Genomic DNA, 9,357 nt, shown 5'->3' with positions numbered 1-9,357 from the left:
AGCATTCTTTCTGATCATATGTCTGGCAAGAATAGTGGTTTATCCCACTTGCTTAGTTCTTGATTGAATGTGGGAACACCCATTGATTGTTTGAACAATATTTTTCAATTGTTAGCATATTATAGTATCAAGTTCTGCGATGATTGCTGATTGTCAAAATATACATGGCTTTATCCATTAGACACATATGCAAAACGTACACAATTGAAAAGTTATACTAGGCCTTGTTCCCATATAATGTCGGTTTGCAGGTAGTTAACCAACACCTGAGCTCATGGTCTGCCTATAATAGACATGCATCATATTATTTGCAGCATATTTTCTGTGATTACTCTCCATGATGCTATTCTATAGCTTGTTTGTGTTTGATTGTTACCACTATTTGATTTTATAAGGCGAATAATATAAAAGGACAAAGACTGTAGACCTAAAGATAGCCTACAATAGACAAGATTGTCCTGATAAACCCTAGCACATGAGTTGCCTTATTACCCCTCCTGTTAGTACCCTATTGGAAACCATAGATTCTCATCCCTTTTCTTCAACTGTTCTCTGCAAGAGACAATGGCAGTAGTGTTTTTAGAGTTGATGCCAAGGCATCTTAGCTAGTTTTACTAGCCATTTTTTGTATGCTTTAGGTTGGTTTCATACATTTTCTTAGGAAATAAGCAAGTATTTGGTTGAAAATGCATTCACATCATGATTCAAGCAAACGTTGTGAATTTTGAATGATTTCATGAGAATTATGCATGAATTGAATGATAAATTGGATTATGCATGATCCCATGATTAAGAGCAAGACTTTGATGCACTTTGTTTGATTGATTTCAGGTAACAAGAAGCAAAGAAGAGCCACGTTAGTGTCTACGTTAGTGCCACTAATGTAGCCATTAACGTGGAGGAAAAGAGAAGCCCCAACGTTAGTGAGAATGTTAATAGCATTAACTTTGAAGAAGGAGAGCATGGAACGTTAGTGGTAAAAGTAAGCACCACTAACGTTAGCAAGGGACAAGAAGACCCACGTTAGCTTCCACGTTAGTTACATTAACGTGGGAACTAACGTGGAAGGAAAGAAAAATGCCAACATTAGTGGAAAAAGTGAGTGCCACTAACGTTTGTGAAGCAAGAAGACCCACGTTAGCTTCCACTTTAGTTACATTAACGTGGGAACTAATGTGGAAGGAAGGGGAGATGCCAACATTAGTGGAAAAGGTGATCCACACTAACGTTTGTGAAGCAAAGGAAGACCCACATTAATGGCCACGTTAGTTACACTAACGTGGGCAAAAGTCTCACCTGGCAGTCTGACCATGCCTTCTTCAAACAAGAATAACTTGAGCCACAAAACTCCAAATGAGGTGATTCCAAAGACATTGGAAAGTAGGATTCCAGAGCTTTCCAAGAATATATGGCACTACATGGTGGACACTAAATTTGAGTGAGAAAACATACCCTGAAAATGCAAAGATGAACATGGTATCAATCTGTAGTAAGGCCAACTGACCTCTTCACCTTCCAAGAAGTGTAAGTCGAGCTATAGAGCTCCAAATGATGAGCTTCAAAAGGAGTTGGAAAGTAGACATCTAGAGCTTTTCAACAATATATAATAGTATGGGGTGGACATTAAGTTTGAGCTCCAGAACCTGACAACATTAAGCCCCTGATCGCTAGTGTTATCGTGACTCACGTTTTCCGGTAACGCTAGGGACTGTGTCAGCGACCTTGTCTACTTCAAAGGAGCATAACTTGAGTTACAGAGGTCCAATTGAAGTGATTCTAGTTGCGTTAGAAAGCTGACATTCATATCTTTCCAAAGATATATAATAGTCTATAGTGGGCATGAAATTGAAGCACAAACAAGAGGCATCTTTTAAGCCCAAAAACACCAACTGGGTAGCAAGTGTGACGTTAGCCACACTAACTTCAGCACTAATGCCACACTTGTAGCGTTAGTGTGGCTAACGGAAGCAATAAAGCCAAGTCACCCTAGACCTCAATTTGATTCACTTCTCTTTCAAGGACCACCCAACCTCAAGAAAGCAAGCCTACAAGTTGATGAGCGGATAATTTATACGCTTTTCGGCATTGTTTTTATATAGTTTTTAGTAAGTTTGAGCTACTTTTAGGGATGTTTTCATTAGTTTTTATGTTAAATTCACATTTCTAGACTTTACTATGAGTTTGTGTGTTTTTCTGTGATTTCAGGTAAATTCTAGCAGAAATTGAGGGACTTGAGCAAAACTCTGAAGAAGGCTGACAAAAAGGACTGCTGATGCTGTTGGAATCTGACCTCCCTGCACTCGAAGTAGATTTTCTGGAGCTACAGAACTCCAATTGGTACGATCTCAACGACGTTGGAAAGTAGACATCCAGGGCTTTCTAGAAATATATAATAGTCCATACTTTATTCGGAGATTGACGACGTAACTTGGCGTTGAACGCCAAGCTCATGCTGCTGTCTGGAGTTAAACGCCAGAAAAACGTCATGATCCGGAGTTGAACGCCCAAAACACGTCATAACTCGGAGTTCAACTCCAAGAGAAGCCTCAGCTCGTGAATTGATCAAGCTCAGCCCAAACATACACCAAGTGGGCCCCGGAAGTGGATTTATGCATCAATTACTTACTCATGTAAACCCTAGGAGCTAGTTCATTATAAATAGAACATTTAACTATTGTATTAGATGTCTTTTGACCACGTTTCATCTTTGGTCTCAGTTTTGTTTTATTCTTCATCTGAGGAGATCATTGATCACGTTAGGGGGGCTGGCCATTCGGCCATGCCTGAACCTTTCACTTATGTATTTTCAACGGTGGAGTTTCTGCACACCATAGATTAAGGGTGTGGAGCTCTGCTGTACCTCAAGTATTAATGAAGTTCTATTTTATTTTATTCAAATCTCTCTTATTCTTATTCCAAGATATTCATTCGTACCCAAGAACATGATGAATGTGATGATAAGTAACCCTCATTATCATTCTCACTCATGAACGCACGTGATTGACAACCACTTCCGTTCTACATGCAACAGAGCTTGAATGTGTATCTCTTAGATTCCCCAACAGAATCTTCGTGGTATAAGTTAGATAGATGGCGGTATTCATGAGGGTCCGGAAAGTCTAAACCTTGTCTATGGTATTCCGAGTAGGATTCTGTGATTGAATGACTGTGACGAGCTTCAAACTCCTGAAGGCTGGGCGTGATGACAAGCGCAAAAGAATCAAGGGATTCTATTCCAACCTGATTGAGAACCGACAGATGATTAGCCGTGCTGTGACAGAGCATAGGAACGTTTTCACTGAGAGGATGGGATGTAGCCATTGACAACGGTGATGCCCTACATACAGCTTGCCATGGAAAGGAGTAAGAAGGATTGAGTTGAAGCAGTGGGAGAGCAGGCGTCCTTGAGCCATACAGTATCTCCATTCGCTTATCTGAAATTCCCACCAATGAATCTGCATGAGTACTCTATCCCTTTTATTATTTCTATTTTCTTATCTTTATTTTCGAAAACCCATAAACAGATCTAATCTGCCTAACTGAGATTTACAAGGTGACCATAGCTTGCTTCATACCAACAATCTCTGTGGGATCGACCCTTACTCACGTAAGGTTTATTACTTGGACAACCCAGTACACTTGCTGGTTAGTTGAACGGAGTTGTGAATTCAACTGGTGTCACAATAATAATTTCATACAACTTAAAGAATAGTGATCACAATTTCGTCCACCAAGTTTTTGGCGCCGTTGCCGGGGATTGTTCGAGTATGGACAACTGACGGTTCATCTTGTTGCTCAGATTAGGTAATTTTCTTTTCAAAAATCTTTTTCAAAAATTTTTCTTTTATTTTTCGTTTTTTCCAAAAATGTTTTTCGAAAAAAAAAATTAATAAAAATACAAAAAATTAGAAAATCATAAAAATCAAAAATATTTTGTGTTTCTTGTTTGAGTCTTGTGTTAATTTTTAAGTTTGGTGTCAATTGCATGCTTTTAAATTTTTCTTGCATTTTTCGAAATTCTCATGCATTCATAGTGTTCTTCATGATCTTCAAGTTGTTCTTGACAAGTCTTCTTGTTTGATCTTGATGATTTCTTGTTTCGTGTCTTTTGTTGTTTTTCATGTGCATTGTTGCATTCATATTTTCCATGCATTAAAGATTTTTAAGTTTGGTGTCTTGCATGTTTTCTTTGCATCAAAATTTTTCAAAATTATGTTCTTGATGTTCATCATGATCTTCAAAGTGTTCTTGGTGTTCATCTTGACATTCATAGCATTCTTGCATGCATCTTGTGTCTTGATCCAAAATTTTCATGTTTTGGGTCATTTTTGTGTTTTTCTTTAAAAATTCGAAAATCAAAAAAATATCTTTCAAAAAAATATCTCCCTCCCCCTTCCTTCTTCTCTCTCTTCCTCTCTCTCTTTCTCCCTTTTTTTCTCTCTCTCCTCTCTCTATCTCTCCTCTTCCCCTCTTTCTTCTTCTCTCTCTCTCTCTCCTTCTCCTCTTTCTCCCTCTCATCTCTCTCTCTCTCTCTTTTTTATATCGCTCTCTCTCTTTCCTTTTCTCCCCTCTCCCTCTCTCTCCCCCTCCCATCCCCCTTCTCTCTCTCTCTTCCTCTTTTCCCTCTTTCCCCTTTTGTTTCTCTGCTCTCTGCCCTCTCTCCACCTCTCCTCTCTCATCATCTTTCTCTTTCTCATTTTTCTCTTTTTTCTTTCTCTTTCCTGTTCTTCTCTCTCTCCTTCCCTTATTTCTCTCTCCTTTTCTCTCTCTCTCTCATTCCCTTCTTTCTCTGTCCTTTTCTCTCTCTTTTTTCTCCTTCCTCTCTCTCCTTATTTTCTTTCTCTCCTTCCTTTCTCTTTTTTTTCTTTCTCTCTCATCCTTTTCTCACTCTATATCCCTCTTCTCTTTCTCTTCCTCTTTTCTCCAAAATGAGAGAGAGAAAGAGGAGAGAGAGGAGGAGGAGGAGGAGAGAGAGGAAGAGAGAGAAGAGAGGGGGAAAAGAGCACAAAGAAAGAGAGAAGGAGGAAGAGAGAGGGAGAAAAATTGAGAGAGACAGAGAGAAGGAGAGAGAGAAAGAGAGAGAAAGAGAAATGGGAGAGAGGGATAGGGGAGAGAGAAAAATGAGAGAAAGGGATAGAGAGGGAGAAAAGGAGAGCGAAAGAAGGGGAGGGGAAGAAAGAGGGGAAGGGGAGAGAGAGAGAGGAGTAAAAGAGATATGGAGATAGGGAGAGAGAGGGGAAGAGAGAGAAAGGAAAAGGTGGAGAGAGAGTAAGGAAGATAAAGAGAGGGAGGGGGAGAAAGAAGGGGAGCGAGAGAGAAGAGGAAGAGAGAGGAGGGAGAGAGAGAGAGGGAGCAAAGAAGAGAAAGAGAGGAAGAGGGGAAGGAGAGAGGAAGAGAGAGAGAGAGAGAGAGAGAGAGAGGAGGGAGAGAAGACGAGAGGGAGAGAGGACGGAAAGAGAGGGAGAGAAAGAGAGAGAGAGAGTGGGAAGAGAGAGAGGGGGAGAGGAAAGGAGAGAGAGAGGAAGAGGGATAGGGGAGAGAGAGAGAGAGAGAATAAGAGAAAGGGATAGAGAGGGAGAAAAGGGAAAGAGAAAGAGAGAGGGGGAGAGAGAGGAAGACAAAGAGAGGGGAGGGGAGAAAGAGGGGAAGGGGAGAGAGAGGGAAAAGGAAAATAGAGAGGAGGAAGAGAGAGAAAGGAGGGGGAGAAAGGGAGAGAAGAAGATAGAGAAAGAAAGAGAGAAAGGAGAGAGAGAGAGAGGAATAGAGAGAGATAGAGAGAGGGAGAGAGAGGGGGAGGGAGAGAGAGAGGGAGGGAGAGAGAGAGTGAGGGGGGAGAGAGAGAGTGGGGAGAGAGAGGGGAGAGAGAGAGGGAAAGAAAGAGGGAGAGTGTGAAAACTAGTTTTAGCCTATAAACCAGTTTAAACTGGTTTCTTTAATTAAAACCAGTTTTATTTTTATGAACTGGTTTAAACTGGTGCACTGTATTATAAACTGGTTTAGAACCAGTTTCATATGTGACAAAGCAATTTGGTTCAGTTTTTAAACCATTTAAAATGGTTTAGTGCAGTTTCAGTTCAGTTTATAGAAAAACTGAACCATGCACACCACTATTCATAGCATTCTTGCATGCATTCATTGTTTTGATCTAAAAATTTCATGCATTGAGTATTTTTGTTGTTTTTCTCTTTCATAATTAAAAATTCAAAAAATAAAAAAAAATATCTTTTCCTTATTTTCCTCCAAATTTTCGAAATTTTGGGTTGACTTGGTCAAAAATTTTTAAAATTAGTTGTTTCTTACAAGTCAAGTCAAAATTTCAATTTTAAAAATCTTATCTTTTCAAAATCTTTTTCAAAAATCATATCTTTTTCATTTTTTTATAAATTTCGAAAATTTCAAAAATCTTTTTCAAAATATTTTCAAAATCTTTTTCTTATCTTTTATATCTAATTTTCGAAATTTAACTAACAATTAATGTGATTGGTTCAAAAATTTGAAGTTTGTTACTTTCTTGCTAAGAAAGGATCAATCTTTAAGTTCTAGAATCTTATCTTGTAGTTTCTTGTTAGTTAAGTAATTTTTAAAATTAAATCTTTTTCAAAATATCTTTTTCTTAAAACTCTTATTTTATCTTTTATCTTATCTTTTTCAAAATTTTATCTTTTTCAAAATTTGATTTCAAAATATCTTATCTAACTTCTTATCTTCTTATCTTTTTTCAAAATTTAATTTCAAATCTTTTTCAAACCAACTAACTAACTCTTTGTTTGTTTCTTATCTTTTTCAAAACTACCTAACTACTTTTCCCTCTCTAATTTTCGAAAATTCTCCCTCTCTTTTTCAAAAATTCTTTTTGTTTTAAATTTTAATTTTAATTATATCTTATCTTTAATTTTCGAAAATTACTAACCTCTTTTTCAAAATTATTTTCGAAAATTTTCTTCTCTTCTCTTCTTCTATTTAATTATTTAATTACTAACACTTCTCTTCACCTCTCTTCATCTAAGAATCCGAAATTCTTATATCCCTTGTATTTGGATTCTTCTACCCCCTTCTTCTTCTACTAACATAAAGGAATCTCTATACTGTGACATAGAGGATTCCTCTTTCTTTTCTTGTTTTTTTTTCTCTTTCATATGAGCAGGAACAGGGAAAAAGGCACTCTTGTTGAAGTTGATCCAGAACCTGAAAGGACTCTGAAGAGAAAATTAAGAGAAGCTAAATTACAACAATCCAGAAACAACCTTTCAGAAATTTTCGAACAAGAGAAGGACATGGCAGCTGAAAATAATAATAATAATAATGCAAGGAGAATGCTTGGTGACTTCACAAAGCCAACATCCAAGTTTGATGGGAGAAGCATCTCCATTCCTGCCATTGGAGCCAATAACTTTGAGCTTAAGCCTCAACTAGTTGCATTAATGCAACAAAACTGCAAGTTTTATGGACTTCCATCTGAAGATCCTTATCAGTTCTTAACTGAGTTCTTGCAGATCTGTGAGACTGTGAAGACGAATGGAGTTGATCCTGAAGCCTACAGACTCATGCTTTTCCCTTTTGCTGTAAGAGACAGAGCTAGAATATGGTTGGATTCACAACCTAAGGATAGCCTGGACTCCTGGGATAAGCTGGTCACTGCCTTCTTGGATAAATTCTTTCCTCCTCAAAAGCTGAGCAAGCTGAGAGTGGATGTTCAAACCTTCAAACAAAAAGATGGTGAATCCCTCTATGAAGCTTGGGAAAGATACAAGCAGTTGACCAAAAGATGTCCATCTGACATGTTTTCAGAATGGACCCTATTAGATATCTTCTATTATGGTCTCTCTGAATTTTCGAAAATGTCACTGGACCACTCTGCAGGTGGATCTATTCACCTAAAGAAAACGCCTGAAGAGGCTCAAGAACTCATTGACATGGTTGCAAACAACCAGTTCATGTATACCTTTGAGAGGAATTCCGTGAATAATGGGATACCTCAGAAGAAAAGAGTTCTTGAAATTGATGCTCTGAATGCCATATTGGCTCAGAACAAAATGTTGACTCAACAGGTCAACATAATCTCTCAAAATCTGAATGGATTGCAACATGCATCCAACAGTACTAGAGAGGCAGCTTCTGAAGAAGCTTATGATCCTGAGAACCCTGCCATGGCAGAGGTTAATTATATGGGTGAACCTTATGGAAACACCTATAATCCATCATGGAGAAATCATCCAAATTTCTCCTGGAAGGATCAACAAAAGCCTCAACAAGGCTTTAACAATGGTGGACGCACTAGGCTAGGCAATAGCAAGCCATATCCATCATCTTCTCAGCAACAGACAGAGAATTCTGAACAAAACACTTCTAATTTAGCCAATATAGTCTCTGATCTGTCAAAGGCCACTTTCAGTTTCATGAATGAAACAAGATCCTCCATCAGAAATCTGGAGGCACAAGTAGGCCAGCTGAGTAAGAAAGTTATTGAAACTCCTCCCAGTACTCTCCCAAGCAATACAGAAGAAAATCCAAAAGGAGAGTGCAAGGCCATTGATTTAATCAAAGTGGCCGAATGCATAGGGGAGGAGGAGGACGAAAATCCTAGTGAGGAAGACCTCCTGGGATGTCCTTCAAGCAAGAAGGAGTTTCCTATTAAGGATCCTGAGGAATCTGAGGCTCATACAGAGACCATAGAGATTCCACTAAACCTCCTTCTGCCATTCATGAGCTCTGAAGACTATTCATCCTCTGAAGAGGATGAAGATGTGACTGGAGAGCAAGTTGCTCAATATTTAGGAGCTATCATGAAGCTGAATGCCAAGCTGTTTGGTAATGAGACTTGGAAAAGTGAACCCCCTTGCTCATTAGTTAACTAGATACTTGGATTCAGAGAACTCTACCTCAAAAGAAACAAGATCCTGGCAAGTTCCTAATACCTTGTACCATAGGCACCATGAGCTTTGAAAAAGCTCTATGTGATCTTGGGTCAGGGATAAATCTGATGCCACTCTCTGTAATGGAGAAGCTAGGGATCATTGAGGTACAACCTACCTTGTTTTCATTACAATTGGCAGACAAGTCAGTGAGACAAGCTTATGGAATAGTAGAGGATGTGCTAGTAAAGGTTGAAGGCCTTTACATCCCTGCTGATTTCATAATCCTAGACACTAGGAAGGAAGATGATGAATGCATCATCCTAGGAAGACCTTTCCTAGCCACAGCAGGAGCTGTGATAGATGTCAACAGAGGTGAGTTAGTCCTTCAATTGAATGGGGACTACCTTGTGTTTAAGGCACATGGCCATCCCTCTGTGACAAAAGAGAGTAAGCATGAAGAGCTTCTCTCAGTTCAAGGTCAAGAAGAGCCCACACAGTCAAA

General features: G+C 38.8%; 1 non-coding gene across 1 annotated transcript; it reads right to left on the bottom strand.

The window, feature by feature from the left end:
* Window positions 1-7,676: 7,676 nt before the first annotated feature.
* On the bottom strand, window positions 7,677-7,780 carry LOC112805028 (small nucleolar RNA R71). Its single transcript, XR_003203641.1, has one exon. It is a non-coding gene; the product is annotated as a small nucleolar RNA R71 (small nucleolar RNA).
* Between the last annotated feature and the right edge of the window lie 1,577 nt (window positions 7,781-9,357).

This window comes from Arachis hypogaea, chromosome 5 (genome assembly GCF_003086295.3).
Source record: "Arachis hypogaea cultivar Tifrunner chromosome 5, arahy.Tifrunner.gnm2.J5K5, whole genome shotgun sequence".
Taxonomy (NCBI): domain Eukaryota; kingdom Viridiplantae; phylum Streptophyta; class Magnoliopsida; order Fabales; family Fabaceae; genus Arachis; species Arachis hypogaea.
This window is presented reverse-complemented; position numbering and strand designations above follow the sequence as displayed.